At 40.5% G+C, this 19,555-nt stretch overlaps 1 protein-coding gene across 2 annotated transcripts in view; it reads right to left on the reverse strand.

Moving 5' to 3' along the window:
- gjc1 (gap junction protein gamma 1) overlaps nucleotides 1-19,555 on the reverse strand; it is a 64,582-nt gene that overhangs the window by 39,077 nt on the left and 5,950 nt on the right. The window contains exons 1-2 of one of the 2 annotated variants that reach the window (XR_007448007.1): nucleotides 17,612-18,339; nucleotides 14,057-14,169 (exon numbers count right to left, since the gene is read on the reverse strand). The gene's annotated coding sequence lies outside the window, so the exon portion shown is untranslated. Of the gene's footprint in view, nucleotides 1-14,056; nucleotides 14,170-17,611; nucleotides 18,410-19,555 lie in introns of those variants that run through there. The other variant, XM_049562225.1, reaches the window with a different exon arrangement.

Genomic DNA, 19,555 nt, shown 5'->3' on the forward strand with positions numbered 1-19,555 from the left:
CTCAGTGCCAGTGCATAGCATCCATCAGCCATCATTCACTTTCATCTGACTGCTCCATGGACACTATCACTCCACTGCCACTGTACGCCTTGAGGAGCAAAGCAGGCTGACTGAAGACCCCAGCTGCAGGAAGGGCCAAGGTTTATCAAACGACAATACTCAGAGACAGAGTTGATGCAGAGTTCAGCCTGAATTCATTTAAGTAATTCACAGAGAGCCGCCACATAGCGACATACATGTCACTGTAAATGACGTATTAAAAGGTGAAAGTCAAAAGGTAAATGGATAACAGTGTGTGGCAGTAGCTATGTTGCTGACATAGATCCAGGAATGGCAATGTCAGTCTGTTGTCAGACAACCAATGGATGGGTTGCTGCAGACATTCATGTCCCCTTCAGGATAAATAGACACAGACTCTTGTTTTTACCTTATCCTCATATTATACACATCTAATTTTTAGTTGTGGCTGAATAACTAGAAGAAAATAAAATAGGTGTAGGTGCACATAGGACAGAAGCCTGGTGAGACAAATTCCCCTTTTGCGTTTTTGCTTTTTTACAGGTTTCATTCCCAACTCATCAAATACCAACGCTTGGTCAGTGGCCCATTTGAGTCAGACAGCGACGCACGGAGGCACCCTTCAGCAACTGTATGAGATGATCCAGATGGTAGCATCTTTTGATGCTCCAGGCAGCTATCACAATATAAACAGCAAAAAGTCAGCATAGAGCTGGCGGGAGGGCAAGTGGCTAGATAAAACAAACTCTGGACTTTCACCCGGTAGACAGCTCTTTGTGTCCTGCGTGAAACATAAAGTTAGTTGAGTTATTTTAATAACAATGTAGTGTGCTAGTTTGTGTAGTAGTAGTATGTGACATCGCATTAAGTTAGTAACATGTACTTATTTTCAGCCAAACCATGATGTGTCTCTCTTAACCTAACCACATACCTTTGTCGACTAAACCAAAGGAGGTAAACCTAAGAATTTTTTTTTCATCTACAATCTAAGTTCTACTTAAAAAAGATTGTATGCATTTAACAAGCAGAAACAACACTCTGTCAAAACTACATTTTATCTTGAAAACACACAATGCATCTAATCAGCGTAAATTGACATGAGGTCCCTCGGCATCCAAAACTGACGCAGGAGGGGTACCTAGTGCATCATATTGCAATGTTTAGGGCCACTATCTTTATTTGACTAGTTGTGAGTCAGTACATTTTGCAGTGTTTGAGCATAATGTGTGTGTGTGTGTGTGTGTGTTCATGAAACAAAATGATCCAACCGAAGATGGTATTTTTCCTGATTGCTTCTTTGGGAAGACAGTCAAAGTTAAATGGTTTGCTATGTGGGTATGCAACAAAAAAATCTGCATACAGTCTTTGAGTACTCTATGATCAATCAGTTTAATAAAAATTGTTACTATTAACGACTGCACTACTTCAAAAGCAGACAATTTCATATCTAATTTAAGAGTCACTACTCATAACCACTCCAAAAAATATGCAGTCTTTTGCGTTCACTGCTGCTCGCAATCTGTATTTTTTATTCAGAAACACACTGTGGCTTCTTCTTTATTATTGTTGGCTGAAGTGTCTTTGTTCTTTACTGGGAGTCGTGTATTTGTTTAATGTTTAGAGATCACAAGAAGTCAAAGACCACAAAAAAGATGAAACTGAGGCGCAGAGAAATAGAGGAGGCAAGTGAATACAAAGCTGCCGACATTAAGAATTGATTCACAGTCGCAGCCAAATCCAGCAGATGGTGAGTGAATGTAAACGGAACTGAGCAATCAAATTTCCTACAAAACACTTAAAGGATGCAGAGAAGGGGAAGAAAGAAAAGATTGAAAAGGCAATAGAGGGCTGGAGGAGCCAAGAAGGAAACATACTGACAGACTGGAGAACAAAAAGAGCCCTTTTGCAGCAATATGTTCTCGCCTACGGTTACACTTGTTCCAATGCAACTTTAATCATCCAATCATGCTTGCCATGTCAACTGACAGGTCTGGTTGTGCAAAAATTGGATTGTGCTCACACTGATATTGGATCTAAAACCCAGAAATGAAAGACGCCAGGCTCATGTTGTCATCAACACAGTCTGGATGCCGTCCAGCAAGGCGAGGACAGGAAAAGGAGCGGAGAGAAAATAATGGAGGAACAGATTAAAAAAGGGAACAGGATCTTCACATTTTGAGGCCAAGTTTAGACATATAGACATAAATTCAGAATTTTATGATCAGTTTTTTTTTTTTTAAAAATCTCAGTGGAATACAACCACAGCACAAGCAAGAGTAAATATGTCTTCTCAAGAAATGTCAAAAGAATTAAACCACATGTGCTCTAAGCTAAGAGTATGGACTCCATAAATCAATTGTTGCCTGAGGCAGATCCTTCAGGATGTCTCCCAGCCGAGGCGCACAGTGTATACTGCAACCTAATGAAATCTCCTACATCACATTAAAGACTTCACAGTGCTGTGCTTACATTTGCCTACATCAAGTTATGGACGAAGAAAAGTATTTTCTTGTTTGTGGCTATGTATAGCCTCTGTTCCTACAGGAGATTACATAAACACAAGTATAAAATGGAAAATGAAAAAAATCCTCCCCAAGTTATAACTGAGAGTCTGAGCTGTTTTGTATTCTATATTCACTAACTATATTTACATGCACATAAATATTCCACTATTATTTCAAATATGATATTTTGAATTTAATGCGGGTCATGTAAATAGCATATTCCATCCGGATTTTCAGAATTAGGCATCATTGTGAATGTACCATTTTCCAATTAAGACACGTGGGATATGACAGTATTATTCAGGTTGTAGGAGCATTCTTTGGACATGTAAACAGCGCATCCAGAATATGCGTCTCAATTGATGGTTTTATACCACAGTTTGTGACACATGGCCTCTTGCCTGTTTACAGTCAGCTCTGTAGGTTGTCATAGATGTGTTGGACACAGACCAACTCTCCAAAAGTCTGCAAGGCTGGGGGATAGAGATGAATGCCCAAAAGAAAAACACACTTTTCTGCTTGGAAGGAGCAACACACCTATTTTTTAAACACTATAAAAGACTTGGATATCAACACGTTTTTCGATATGTGCAAATATTGTAATGCCGACATTTACAAGAAGGTGGTTGGAGGATGAAAGAGAGAGGGGCTGTGCTGTCCTACAGGTCCACCACCAGTAGGAAAAAATCCTATGTTGATGCGAAGAAGCAAAATGACAAACGGCTTCCGCTGTTTTTCGATAGCCTATTTTGACGTGATAAGCAACATGTCAGAGCATGTTAATCAAGGTATGCACAGCTGCATGGAAACAGGAATATTAGTGGGATATTCATTTTTTCATTGGGCCTGTAAAAAGCTTAGTATTGTCTTTTTTGGAATAAGGGACAAAATCGGACTATTTTGTGCATGTAAACATAACCACTGATACATAAAAGGGTTTATTTACTATCCAGCCATATTGCGCTTTAAGTTATAATCCTTAAGATTTTCATTAAATGCAGCCCCATTTTTTAGACTACTTAATGTGGGCACTTTTTCTACAACAACCAATCCATGTATTTACATTCAGTGATAAAGTGTCAGAAGTCCCCATCAAGAGATCACATGATCCCACCTGATGAAGGGAGGATAACACAAGGGGTGTTTCTCAAAGTCCAGGAAGGATCCTCAAATGGAGACTACGTCATCGAACCCAGCCAAAGGACTGTTCCAATATCAAGGAATTCTACAGAGGACAGAGTCCTTGTTTCAGAAAAATTCTAAGAATGCATGTGTGCATCCTCAGCAGGTATAAAATCCCCACAATGCTTTGCGAACAATTTGCTGGAAGTGAAGGCGGGGCCTCTTAAATGAAACCTGCGCTAGCGGAGCTCAGCAGGATTAAGATCCTGAGGGTCGCGGGGCACTGGAGCCTATCCCAGCTGACATCGGGCGAGAGGCAGGGTACACCCTGGACAGGTCGCCAGACTATCGCAGGGCTGACACATAGAGACACATTCACATTCACACCTACGGACAATTTAGAGTTACCAATTAACCTAGTCCCCAATCTGCATGTCTTTGGACTGTGGGAGGAAGCCGGAGTGCCCGGAGAGAACCCACGCTGACACGTGGAGAACATGCAAACTCCGCCCAGAAGGGCTCCCACGCCCGGGATCGAACCAGCAACCCTCTTGCTGTGAGGCGAGAGTGCTAACCACCACAACACTGTGCCGCCCCAGGATTAAGATAAATATGTCATTTTATCACACAAGCATGAAAAAAAAAAATACTGACAGAAACCTCATAATTTCCACTTTCCAATGTGTCCACTGCCGAATAATGAGATTTTAAAAAATATAAAAGTTTTCAAATTAATAATTTACAGCCGAGATAGAGCACTAAGTGTCCACCCTTAAGTATATTCCAGAAATATATTTTGCCTAAAAGTCACATGACTCTGAAAACACTGGTTACATTTGTAAACATTAATAGAGAGTGCCACAATGATCACAGTACCCTGAAACCACCTCAGTCTGCTGAGGGTTCATGACAAACACCTAGGGACACTTGTTAACCTGTTCCAATGTGTGTTCACTGAATGCTAGGAAGGACTCTTGCCTTGCCTCTGGAGGATCCTTCCTACTTATCCTAGAGGCACCCAAGCACTCCTGTCTGAGAAGGACATGCCCCTCTCAGGTGCAATCACTTCACGTGAACAAGAAGCTATATATGCAGCCTAGCTTCAAACACACACAATGTATGTGTCACTGTGGTTAACGCAACTGGTAATCAAAATGCATCTAAAAAAAAAAGAAGACAACTGTCCTTTTTTCACTTTATTTGTCTGTCGATTAGTGTTAATTTTTGCAAGGGAGTAATGGAGGAAGTAGGAGCAGCCACCACAGTGAACACATCTCCAACTCCTCAGCAAGGTAATTAACTTGACTTTATTACGTCCTGCTGTTGTGTGGAAAACCACTCACACTGTGTACAGCATGAAATCAGGTCACAGTTTTATTTTGATTGACTTCTTTAAAAAAAAAAAACCCACACACACACGTGTTTAGCTGCACTGTAAACTGTTAACACCTGTAGCTTATCTGTTGTGATTTAATGAAGGACCTTCTCAAGGAGTGTTTACTGTAGTATTAAACCATGATGGCTGTTATAAAGATAACAATAGGGGTCACTAATTCTGAACTCAAGACAAAGCCAATAAGAATAAATCATCAGGGGTAATGCGTGAGACAAGTTTACTGACCTCAGGGGGAAATGCGTGTGCATGCCCTGAGGGTTAGACAGAGAGGAGGGCTGAAGCTGAGGGGGTCAAAACTGCTCATGTGCTCCCATGCCAAACCAAAGAAAGGAGCTGTGATGAGATCCAGAGACAAACACACTGTGCCAGCCGAGGAAGCTGCTGCTGCTGCTCTCCCCTACGGCCTGCGCATACAATCACTAAGTCATTATCATTCTCAGAACAAACACGTTCTTTATGTAATCTTTATGTAAACGATATGTCTTGAGGCTTCTTTAGGAGAGAGGCTCCGTTCCCTCGACTCCTAAAACAGCATTCAAGACGGTCTCGTGCAGCAGAGGCCCAAACCAATAATAAACAGAGAAGAGGAAAAAAAACCAGAAACAGCGCAGAGTTATTTAAAGTTAGGCCTTAAGCATTTCTGTCAAGTGAATCTTTTTTTTTTTTCTTTTTTTTGTTTTAGACGTAGAGTCTCAAAGTGTTAGCCCGTAAGGCTATCATCAAGGCTACACTAGTAGCACGAGAGCATCTGTGCACGCCTTTGGGCTTTTTCCTACCCATCACACCATGGTGGGCCATGGCTCTGATAATCCTGAGGCCTTGTGGCCATGGAAACCCACTCATGTATGAATGTTACTTTGTTTAAACATGACTCCAGGAGAGGAGGAAGAGGAAAGGACAGGACAGGACAGGGCTGTCCTGGGAGACACATCACGTGTTGGTGATGTAACAGGAAAGAGAAAGGCAAAAGGAGTCGCTGCATTTGTTGTTTTGTTGCCCAAAAAATATGAATAGAAAGCTGACAGGTTGTATGAGGGGGGAGTTCCTCGATTCACTGGTAGTAAAGGATCAACAATGTCTGTATGACAATATAGCTGAACTATCTAAATCAATCACAATCAAATCAAACACTCTATAACACATGTGAACTGAAGAATCTAATAAGTCATAAATTTATGACTGAAGCTAAACAATCGTTTCCATTATTAGATAATCTGCTTATTATTTCATCATTTCGATTTCATCCACATTCAGTGGGCTTCTCTCTGCTCGTCTCTACCTTTTGCTCACACTATTCATGTAGCTGCTTGCACCTTCTCAAAAAAAGAAAGAGGATTTGCTGCTTTCCTCGGTTTCATATCACTGAGAATAATTTATACTTTGCAGTCTTTTCACTGTTGGTCAGATAAAAGATGAATATTTGCAGACACCACTTTAAGCTCTGAGAACTTGTGGTGGCCATCTGTTGTTTTTTATTGATGAAAATAAATTATCACTACATAATGAGAGAAATCGCTGTTTAAAACGTGAATGTGATTTACAAAGTAAAACAGTGATCAAGATAAATTTATTTCCATGGTAAATTAAGGCTGCAAAGATTGTTTTCCTTGTCAATTAAAGGCCCAGTGTGTAGGATTCATTGGGATCTATTTGCAAAAATTAAATATAATATTATTATTATTATTATTATTAAGTATATATTTTATTTGTATAATCACCTGAAAAATAGAATTGTTGTTCTTTTATTAACCTAGAATGTGCTGTTTTATATCTACATAGGGGGTCATCATCTACAAAGATCACCATGTTGCACCACCATGTTTCTAAAATTGCCCAGAACAATCAAACCAAACACTGCTGTAGATATAAAGCCATGTGCACTTTCGCACTGGCCACCATAGTTAGCAGCTCCTACACAACAAGCTGGACAGAGTCAGAAAAACAGTGATTTTTAATGTAAGACTGCTTAATTCAGTGTTTTTACCTGTTTAAATCATTGAGTCAGCTTGTTTTGGCGAGGAAGAGACCTCTGTGGATAATTCAGCTCACAGTATAACCACCCTGAAGTGCATAACAGAAGGAATCCTAACCTGGAGTTAAGCATGTGGAAGATGTTTCAACTGGTTGCAATCTGCAATCCTCACCACTAGATGTCACTAAATCCCACACACTACTCCTTTAATCTGTCTATTATTGTCTTTATTGATCTTTTGTTGTCTTTGTCTATAAAACAAACAAAAAAAGTTTATTTTCTTTTATCCGACAGTTTGTCCAAAACTCAAAGATTCAAGTTTTCTTTCACATAACACAAAAAAAGACATCAGATCCTCACAGTTATGAGGCTGGAATCAGTGAATGTTTGACAGTTTTTGCTCGAAAATTATATAAATTGATTCAGCTCATTATTTAGTCACGTGCTATCCTTCAACAAGTACCACATTGTTTTGGATAAAACTTTCGTAAAGATAAAATCATTGGATATTCAAGGACAGATCGACCTTCTGTTATTACTGAACCATCTTTCAGAAAAGTATCACTTGTAAGAGCAATAAACCATTTTTGTTGATTTTTAAAAAGCTAAATCTTACCTTAACTCTGCCTGTAATACATCCTAAAAACCTACTCTAATGATTCCTAAGGCTCCAGTTAGATCTAGTCAAAGGTATGAGGATTCCATAAGAGGCTGTGTAAACACTGAACATGACCCCGGAGCATCTTTGTGTCTGGAGGAACATGTTGTATATGGAACAGCAGCTAAAAATAACTCTGTGCTAGCTTGTCTCTCTTGAGCTTCTATTAGTGCCCCTGCTTGTATTTGTTTAATTGAGTGAAATTTTTCCCTAAGACATTTAAAGAGCCACCATGCTGCTGGGTCACAAGGCCTGAATAGTTTCAAAACACTGCATGTCCAAGAAAGAGACTGAGCTACTGAAGTTTACATGCTAACATGATTTTATTAGCAATGGTGGAAATAAAAGTAACAAATGCTAATTAATAATATCATTGTGAGGGTCTTAAAAACAACAAATTCCTTTGTGTGCTGGAAAACAAAATGCTCTCACTTGTATGCATTTATCATGAGGTAAATAATAAGCTCTGTGACACCGTGGAGGCTGTGACCCTTTGCAGTGGCAAGCAGTGGCAATGGATGGGTGGAGGGTCTGCAACAGCTGACACAGCACTGATGAAATGGGAGTAATATGAGCATTTGGACATTTTTACAGTGACTCATGGCAACAAAAATGTCTCCTTTCCAGAATTACATTTTGTCCTCAACTACTTTGGGTTTTCTCTCCTCTGTGGTCAAGCTTTCCTCACATTTCTGCTTGTTCCTGTGCACTCGTTGTTTTTTTGTGTGTGTGTGCCTCAGTGTGTGGCGGAGTGTGGCAGCAAGGCGGTGACAGGGTGTCGGCCGTGGTCCGTGAACCTGGCTGCTCTGTTGTTCCGTCAGTGACAGAGAGCGAGGGGGACGTCGCCCGACCATGGCTGCCCCAGCTGGGCCAATCAGGCGTGAGCGCTCGTGGCCGGATCAGCGCACGCCTTCCGCCATGTGCAGCTCTGTGGCACAGATCTCCGTATGGATTCTAATATGTTCTCCACAGTGTCATCCGCACTCTGCTGATCACTCCTGTGTGTGCTTGCTCAGATAATGAAGGTGACTTTGTGTGTTTAATGAAATCTCTGCAGCCTCCTCCACTGCACCTGTGCTGATAGTGTTTCAAAGGATTACTCAGAGTCACATAGCTCAACACTGTGAGGTTGTTAAAAACTTTTGACGGCTATGGGTTTCTGAAAGTTGAAACCAGTAAATGTATGTGGGGCCTGAAGCTGATTTTATTATATCACCTTAAAAATATTTCAAGTATCACACGTAATAAGGGCTTCCCCCAGGATGTTGTTCTTACCAGGCTGGGAAACGTCATTTCAACCTTTATGACATCAAACCCCATCAACTTGAGTCCAAGTTAGCAGCTTTGGCGAGTTGACTAACTGCAAGATCTGCTAAGTCTCTGAGATTAGGTTTATAAAGTAACAAATGTTACAGATAAAACAGCCCAACATTTAAAAGGTGGTTTAAGGTGGTTTTTTCCCCATGTTTTTGCATGTAAATGATTAATGGGAACAACAAATTTTTAAAAGTGGTTCAGTATTTACTGAACGGGCTGCAGCCTGTGAAAGCACTCAGGGTTTCTCCAAACCCACCAGACTCCAAAACTAAAAGTAAAACACACTCCATTCAAAGTCGACAGAAACAAAATAAAACTCACTGTTCCAACTCTGGGTTGGTTAACTGAAACCCTTAATTCACCCAGTTAGATGTGATATGGACGTAGCTACTGTGATGTCACCCATTGGTTTGTGGACTCCTGTTGAGTTCAACGTTTTCGCCGTCACCATCTTGGATTTTTGGAGCCAGAAGTGACCATATTTGAATGAGAGGGTGGAGCTGTGGAGGAGCGAGGGGTGGATCTGACTCAGACTGTGGTGACGCCTCGCAGACAGTCAATCAAAACAACCCCACCCTTAATCATGCGTAACTTTAATGACTTAATGACATGGGTGAGTTATGTAAAAATTCACCCCTTACAGTTGTCATGAATGGGGAAATTAGCAATTGAGACCAGCCCCTTTTTTTCCATCAGGCTGTAAACATGTTTATTTCTGCTGTAAAGTTGGGCATTTTAACATGGAGGTCTGTGGGGACTGACCCGCTCTTGGAGCCAGCCTCAAGTGGCCATTCGAGGAACTGCAGCCCCAATGGAAAATATGCTGCCTCTATACACACTAAAATTACTAAATAATAAAGTATTCATTTAAATGGAGTTTAGTGACTTTGAGGGTGCACATATGCCCTGAATGGTTACACTGTAGCCTGTTTTCATGGGTGCTGGTTGCAGCCGTGTCACTCAATACTGGACCAAAAAACAAACAAACAAACAAAACTGTTGTTCCCATTAGTGACTTGGACACAAAAACATGGGAAAAGAAGAAAAAGGTCTGGGTTGAAAAATACCAAAGTTACCCCTCAAGTTAGTCCTCTTTTGACCAGCTACAAAATTAAAATACTGCTTATATGTTAATGCATTGGCAATAATAATCCAAAAATATAATACGTAATAATATATTATTCACAGGGGCTATTCTGCAGCATAATATGCAGATGTACATTTACTTATGTAAGATTTTCAATACAGGACTTCTGCTTGTAATGCAGTGATTTTCTCTTTGGTCTTGAAGGAACCTCTGTGATACTATGTGTGAAAATATATATATCTTTAAGTTTTACCGATGTAGCTGTTGACTCCTAGAGGATAATTATAAAATACTTAACCTGAGACACATGAAACTTGCAGTCTGCACAAGAAGTGATGTGTTTCTTGTTTATGTTAAGCAGAGCAGTTCCGATTGTTTATTGTCTAATGTCATTTAAGGTGCAACAGACTGCAGCTGCAAATGTGGACCTTCTTTTCATCTGCTGCTGCCGACAAGTTAGTGTGTAGCACAGTGATTCAAAGGCACTATTTGCATCTAAATGTACACTAAAGTGTAGCAACATCAAACAAAATTTACAAGTGAAATATACACCTGTATATTTGTGTTTGTGTGGTGATATATGTATATATACCTGTGATTCATGGACTCAGTAAATACAGATTTGGCCTTAAACCATATGACGTGAGCCGCACTGCCGAACTGATATTCTGAATAAATCCAAGTTAGGAATACACTTAACCTACTCTGACAACACGAGATAAAAGTGAAACAACAGGTATGAGTCACATGAGCATAGTCAGCTGTGTAGGAGCCCAAATGTTACCTCACCACTACTGAAGCCAGAAATGTGACTAAAAACGGAGAGGAAGGTTGTGTCATTGGAGACTGACAGTGAATGAAAGGCATCTCTCTGGCTTCACTCCTGTCACGTTGTGACTCCGCCCCTCCTGTGACCCGAGGGAAGTGGCATAAGACCTGTCACCCTGAATCACAGCCTGGCCCACGACAGCCAAGCTCATATGTAAATGTGTCAGCATGCGCAGATTCATGAGTATGACATATCAGTTTGAATATGCATGTTCAACACTGACTGGAGCGTAAACATCACTGTACGTGCTGGGCTCAGTGCATCTGTGTGTATTTGTGTGTGGGTTTCCAGGCACACACTATGTATGTCTGAGCTGATCCTGGTATGTTATAGTGACATTCCCGGTGGGAAGGAAACTCACGACTGTTTTCATTTGCTAGACTGCCCATATCTCTTCATGAGTACAGGCTTGGTGAAAGTGACATCTGATTTCATCCACACTCAGTGGGGTTCTCTCTGTCTGTCTCCATCTTTTTCTCTTACTGAACATGTCTCTGCTGCTTACACCTCCTCCAAGTGAGGATTTATTCTTTTCCTCTATTTCACATCATTGTAGATTATGCATACTTTTTTAGTTTGTTGGCTGTTAGTCAGACAAAATAGGCAATATCACTGTGGGAACACATAATGAGATTTCGTCTGCCTTTTGTCTTTAAAGGTCCACATTGTAGGATTTAGGGGCATCTATTGTATTTGCAGTAGGGATGCACCGATCCGATATCTGGATCGAATATCGGCCCCAATATCATCATAATAGATGGATCAGGTATTGGAAAATACAACCTATACCTGAGGCGATCCTTTCCCTTTAAATCTATTGCGACTTGAGCTACGTCATATGTCATGGAGCGAAGGAGAGAATCTGCTGTGTGGAGGTATTTCACACTATTTCAACTGCTGTTGCACAATTATTTATTTTTGTTACAAATAAATAGTTCATCATTGCATTAATCTGTTTCATCTTGTTTCATTTTATCTTAGGAAAGAACTGTGCAGTCATCAATGCCTGATGCCTCTAGTCTTTTCTGTTTTACATGTAAAGGTATATAGCTTTTTAGGTCAACCATGGTATCGGATCGGTATTGGGTATCGACTGATACTCAAAGCCACAGCGTGGGGATCGGTATCAAAACTGAAAAAGCTGGACCGGTGCATCTCTAATCTGCAGACATGGTATGTAATATTCATAACCATGTTTTCATTAGTTTATAATTACCTGAAAAAAATAATCATTTTATGACCTTAGAACGAGTTGTATATCTATATACAGAGCGGGTCCTCTCCCATAGCGTCCGTCATTCTGTTCCTATAATACCCCAGAGTGGACAAATAACACACTGGCTCTAGAAAGGGCCGTTCGTGTTTTTGTGTCGGCCACCATAGTTCTACTACAGGCTTGGCACACAGGTGATATTTCAGTTCTGCAACCTCACCACTAGATGGCACTAAGTCCTACACACTGGACCTTTAATGTAAAAAAAGTTATCAGACTGCAGTGAAAATTACAGTTAGCTGGAGCTCCAATGTGATCATTTCACTCATTGCACAAGCTCACACAGCAGCATCCAACATCCAACGCTGAGCTGTTATACAGTCCCAACAATCTCACACCCACACCGAAACTGTTTGACTCTGACGTTAAACATGTTAATAACAGTTAACTGATGTTAGCTGTGTGATGCTAACAGGAGCTCAAATTCCTGCAGCAATTTTCTTAAGATAAATAAAGAGAGCAAGAGAGAAAAGACGGGGCAAGGAGGGGCTGAGTGACACAATACGTTGCACGCAGCTCTACAATAAAATAAGATTTTACCCATTTCTAAATAGTTAAGATTTGTGGTAAGGTTGCAGTGATTGGACAAAATCGAAAGGTCATGCAGAAGTCTCAGGGATTGTCTGAATTTGTATTAATTATTGTGATCGCAGCATTGTGGATGTTCTACATTACAGGGGCGCTGGTCCCCCCGCCTCTCCTTAGAACCACCACTGCAAATAGAACAATACATAATGGAGGTACACTGCACTGCTTTTGCAATGGGGACACATGTTGCTCTAGTATTAATATGCAGCAGTAGTGCTACATGGATGACATGAATCATGGTGGTCAGGATTCCCATTGTTTGACAAAATGAGACAGCTCTCTTCCTTTTTTTTTTTTTTTTTTGCAAATTAAGGACTCAGAGATCTGCTGTGGCATCACGGCAACACGTGCACCGCCACAACTGGAAAGGCTCGTTTTCCCGAGGAGTCATCATGAGTCACAGAGAGCACGACACAACCCTCCACTGCTCTTCCTTGTCTAATATTTGGAATCTCCCCTAAAATATCAGCCGTTTTGGATACAAAGCATGCTCTGCTGTACTCCTACGACTTGTTATCGGGCACATAACTGATTCATCAATATCACGTCGGCTGACTAAGTTAGTGAAATACATGAATGTCTAAATCTTTATAATTTATGGCTCACACATGACTATTTTAATTTCTAAATTTAATGACAATTTAATTACATTTTTAATCTTCACAATTATTTTAAGACTCGCCAATTATTTTTATACCAATGTTTCAGAACAAATTTCACTACATGCGCTCAATCAAAAATGAAACTATTCTCCCAGAAAATTACCATTTGCTCATTAGAGATAGAGTTCCATCACATCATCCAGATCCACAAATTACATCTACACTGTATTTTCACATGGCCCAATCAGTACAGCTGAACCAAGCAGGGGAGACTACACTTGGGGAGTAAAAGTGGGTGCATTGGATGACCTCTAACAATAATCACTTGGTAATTACAAAGAGAGCGAAGCCCCTTCCCTCTGCTTTTACTTTAATATCATCTACAGGAACTGGCAAACAGAAAGTACACAGTGTCAAGCAGAGGGAATCCAGACTCGTTGGCAGGCATAAAGACACAGTTTTCCCTCTGTGTGCTGCACTCTGAGGATTAAGGCTGGCAGTGTGCTCACGTCTGCTAAACAAGATATAGACATAATACCTTGATATTTCATGTTGCACAAAGCCAGTTAGGGAAGGCTACAGCGGTGAAGGATCTCCCATCATCTCTGCATATGTCTCAGCTCATCCACAAAACTGCGGTCACCAATCACTCACACAGACTTTTTTTCTCTATTGCCGGTGCAACATGTTGACTGTTTGTGCTGCAAAGCACCTGCTCCTCATATATAAGTGGGTATGTTTTTGATGTAGTGGCTAAAAGCATAAAATTTACCTCTTACTGTACTGGCTCCACATCACACATTCTGAAGGGAAGAATTGGGAAAAACAGGAAGTGAATTACTCCAATTATTCAAAATAGCTGCCTATAAAGCATATAATTGACTTAAACAGATCCTGCAGACATTTCACTAGACAATTATGATAATTGTAAATGACTGATTTAATTGCAAGTGATTAACATAAAAAATAACATTAGAATAACAGCATAGAGGTGGAGAATTTGATACACATAATGCTCTGGTGATATTTGGAGATTAGAGGGATATTAATGGTGGAAATGAGGCAATTTAGGATTCAAAACTATGATCTATGACTGATGGTGGTGAATATTGTGTGTTACTGTATTATGTAGCACATCTGGCTGAGAGTGGTTGGAGCCCTCATGCTGATATTACCTTGACTGGTTGGGAACAAACACTACAGTTTAACGTGACATTAAACATGGGATCATTTTTGCAATTCTCTATTCCTGTGGCAATGGAAACCCCTTTTATTTGTATTTATTTGTAGTTAAATGCAGGCTGAAACTATACTGTGTGCAAAAGCCTTGAGCAATTGCAAGCAAATCCACTGAGCTTTTAATTTAATACACCATTATTGATTGCAACCCCCCAGGAGTATTATTCTTGCTTTTAACTGTGAATTGAAAGAGGAATGGAATAATAAATCCAACAGTATATGGCAATATTGATTTTCCTTTTATCATAAGACATTAAGAATTCAATGGTATGGTATTTAAGCGTAAAGCTCTGCAGTGAGCTGTGCATCAGGCCTTGACTCATTAAAATACTTAAATGTAAACAAAGGAACCAAAATTCATTATGATATGAAATTACTGAAGGTTTTTAAAATGTGCTTTGCAGTGCTGTGGTGTAAATATGTAAATTTACTTGAGTATATTGTACTTGAACCCAAAGTTTTTGGTACTTGTAATTCCATTTCATGCTACGCTTCAGATGGAATATTGTAGTTTTTACTCCACTACATTTACTTGACAGCTTTAGTTAAGATCAAGATTTTATGAACAAAACACATGATAAAACACACATTTTAATAAAATATGGTGGGGTAAGAGATTAAACTACCCAACAGTATGTAAAAAATCGCTCAAATTAGCTCCACTTTTACCAACTACAGCAGTTAAATGTACACATCAATGCATGCATGGAACAATCCACTGGTATACTAAAGGTATAACAAATACAGGGTGCATTTTTCTATTGATACTTTAATTTCACTGATAAGACAGCTATATTTTTATCAGTGTGAAATTTTCTATGCAGGCCTTGTAAACAATGGAGTACTATTGTGCTTCACAACTTGAGATGATACTTTTATCATGCAATCTGTAAGTCAAGACAGCACTTTGCTGCATGGTTGATAGCCAACATTGTCCGTGTTGCTATTCACAACTTATCAAAGAGCCATTTTTGTGCACCTTTTCTTGGACATTCATTTGAAGAGCTGCAAAATGTTCTGATTTTATATATACTATTGGATATACTATAAATCAAGCAGCCAGCTAAGAGGCTATGTAGCATTTCTCAGACTTTTCTAGGACGTCTTCTGATCATTTAATAAACATCCATGCACAATTTATCACTTATATCTGCCAAGTCATGGCTTTTTTGGTAGCAGGAGTGTTTCTCTCCAAGAGTGTAATAATACAGAAAAATGCTGTATGTGTTAAATGAAAAGAGGACAGGAGCACACTGGTCATGATACTAACTGAAGTGATGGGGCATTTCCTCGCTGCCACACAGAATCTGCTTCTCATCCCTCTCTCTCTGTGCTGGAGTGCACAGGGGTCGACTTCCCCTTCTCCCATATTGGCACAAGTTCCTCCTCCAATCCACAGGGAGTGAGATAATGGTCTCGGGGGGGTGCAGGGCTAACAAGGTGGGAGGGGTGTCGGGCGACAGAGATGGACTGCCTCGCAGAAATAATTTCACATACAGAAAATGTTGATTGCAAGGCTGTGAAATGCCAAAAGCGCACTTACTGGATGGAAATATAGAAGAAGGAATGGAGGGCAAATTGAGGTAGATATGCTTCTACTGGCAGCTTACCAAAAAATAAATTCTGATAAAATGCATAGCATCCATATGCTATGTAGAAAGCAAGCATCATTCATGAGCACTAAGCTCTTTCGGTTGGCAACATCCCAAATCCATCACAATGTCTTAACATATAGGAGGATTTTCTGAAGCACAGGGGAGAAACTCATTATGGTGGCTCATATTTGAGCCATTGCTGCTGTGGCGTTGACAAATGCTCCACACGGAAACCAATGTGGCATATTTCAAAGGCATCCAGCGGCACAATGAAACGGTTTCTCATTGTGGTGAATAATGCCAGGAGCTGACTGCTCCCCAGGTTAACTGCTGAGTGGTGGGAGTGTTGCTTTTGATATATTGACTTAAAAAATGATGAGATAATCACTGAAACGGGGGATCTGTGCACAGAGAGGCTGTCAAAGCAGCTGTAAGCACATTCTGTTGGAAGAGAGGTAAAAGAGAGCTAGTGCACCATGGGTAACGGCACCATCATAGATAATATCATGTTTTTAAATGCAGAGGTGCAAATTATGTTATGCTTAATTGTGCGATTATTGAGGGTAATTGTTGGAAATGTGGTGTTGTGGTTATCTTTTGCAACTATTTAGTCAGATAATCTATTAAGCAGAGAATATGTTTAATTATAATAAGCACTGCAGCTCCAATTAGCACTTTTATTATTTCAAATAATTCAGCTCTATAGGTTTTGATAATGTGAGCCTGCATAATGTTACAGCACTGTTCAATACAAATCACTACAAAACAAAAAATGCATTGTAGGCAAAGCTTTTCAACACTTGTGAAACATATCCATTATTAATGAATCTCAAGAGTTTGCCAATAACGTCATTATAAAGTCTGCATGTACTTCGACTAATTTGAACAGCTCCTGCAGGATTTAACCAGATCCCGAGGAGAATCCCTGCACCGCCCATCTACACCATGTTCCTGCTGAAATGATTTGAGAACAAAAGATTATGAGACACTGTGTTTCAGTGTCTGGACGTAATTGGTTTTTTTTTTACGGCTACAATTGCATTTGATTTGAAGCTGACGGGCGGCAATATGGACTTCAAATTAGTAGCTTATGTCAATTAAACGCGCCGGTCGCAGCAGCTTCACAAAAGCACGTTTGTACAGTGAAGTTGCTCTCTTGTTGCTCACAGCTTGGCCTTGACCAACGTGTTACACTCGCAAAATAATAATAAAAAAACAGGGAAAATCCAGTGCAAATTAAAACAGAACAGAACCACAACGATGCAAGCATTGTCTGTGCGTTATGGTGCCAAATGGTGCGTCCATGACCCCCCAGCATCCACCCTCACCTTCCATTGGGTTAGAAATAAGCCACACAATGAACAAAGATGAGAATTATTACATTACTGGGAATTATTAGACAAATTCTTACCGCTATGCGAGTCTGTGAAGATGCTTTAAGATGTAAGATGATTCTGTTTTGGGGAGGGGAAGGTCGTTTTGGACTTGGTGAGGTCCAAACTTGAATCCCGCCGTTGATTATCTGCTCCACTTCTCGGGAGGGAACCAGCAGGGTGTTTCACTGATGTCTTTTTATCTTATAGCATCACTACGAGATGTGTAAGCATTCTTTGTCCATGCCAGCCACCCTACTCTGTCTTCAGTCGAGCTACGTCGATTGAACTATGTGGTCTGCTGCGTAAAACCGGTGCCAAAATTGCTGCGGGCCCATTCCGTTACAGCGATGCTAGACAATAGTCTGTTCATTTTGGCACGGGCTGAACCTTCTCCGCTGCCAAGAGCAGTTGCGTCGGCTAATTACAACCAAATCTTGAGAGCTAGCGTGCTCATATCTGTGTGACTAGCTCGAGAATTTGGTAATAAATATCGCTCACATGTGCCAGTTGGCTCCGGTATTGTCTTTCGGGTCCCTCATCTTTCCTTCTTCGCAGGAGGAGTGGACAGTGGAGTTGCCGATCTGTTGATCGCTGGAGGTCCACCTACATCCAGCGGTGTCTCGTATTTATCGGGACCGGGCTTTTCCGCCGTGTGCCACATACAGCCTGACACTGGCTGAACGGGGGTCTCGTTGAGTGACAGCTGGATTCTCTGACTGAAAGCGTGGCGACCCGTCTTTGCAGGGGAGCAGTAAAGCAGGATGTTGCGCGTACGCGTCTTTGACAGTGCGCGCACCCGACAGGTCACACATCCTGGGTCCACAAACATCTGCCTTAAAAAAAAAAAAAAAAAAGGGCGAATAAGCCAATTTACAAACCCGTCACTTTGTGTTTATGTGATGCAGCCTCACAGAAATCACGATAATATTCTCAGAGTATTCTGTTGTGTCTGTTTATAATCGCATAATCATGTGTGAGGTATTTGTAATGGCTGAGTAGCCTTTTAAATCACAATCTCTGTCGGCCAACATTTGTATGGTAGGTTATGTAAAATGTAAGATTACTATAATTTTGTGGTAATTTCACATTTGCTTTCTCAGAGTATCCCTAATGAAGCCTGATTTGTCTGTGGTACAGCAGGGGCGTAAGTTTTGTTTCAGCATTGGGGGGGCACTTACTACATGAGGGGTCCTCCACCAAAATCTTTTAGCATCAAATACTTAATGTCCTGCATTCTGGTGAGTGTTTACACACCAATTTGTGCATTTTTTTTTGCATCCATGTATAATGTAAATATCTTTAATTTTGTCCAAATGAAAGTCCTCTTCTACTTTCATGTCAGGCTGGTCTTATGCACTGATGAACATACATATTTGGAAAGGCTGCGATCACGTGACCAATGCACTAATAGGAGTAAAGGAGGGCGCAGTGTTGTAAGGTAGCAGGTTGGGGTGGTGGATGGGTCACAAATCACGGGACTTTGTGTTTGAAACATGTGAATTTTGAGTCACTTTAAAGGAAGCTCTTGTCATGTTTCTTCCCCTAAACCTAACCATATTAACTAACCTAACCTCCATAACTTTATGTTAAGTATGTAACGTCATTCATGGGGTGCAAATTCGTAGGATATCCTTGTGTGTGCATTTCTGTAGGATATCCAACACATTTTCACTCCGACCTCGTAACATATTGACAAGCTGGGTCATGGACTTTCCACGTCCACATACGACGTGCAAGGTACCCTGCGTTCGTTGGTTGTTGACGTTCTGGGACATTGTGTCAAGTTCTGCCTGTTACATGCATTGTCTTCTTTTAAGATACACTTTTGTTTTCACAGTAAATTTAACATTTACATACAGTCTCTTTCAAAATAAACACACTACGTCAGTACAACACCGTGAATTGATGTGTGTTTTTTTATCGACAACAAAAACACGTGGCTGGCTTCAGGAAAAAAGACCAAACTGTTTGGCTTTATA

Source organism: Epinephelus fuscoguttatus, linkage group LG19, assembly GCF_011397635.1.
Source record: "Epinephelus fuscoguttatus linkage group LG19, E.fuscoguttatus.final_Chr_v1".
NCBI classification, from domain to species: domain Eukaryota; kingdom Metazoa; phylum Chordata; class Actinopteri; order Perciformes; family Serranidae; genus Epinephelus; species Epinephelus fuscoguttatus.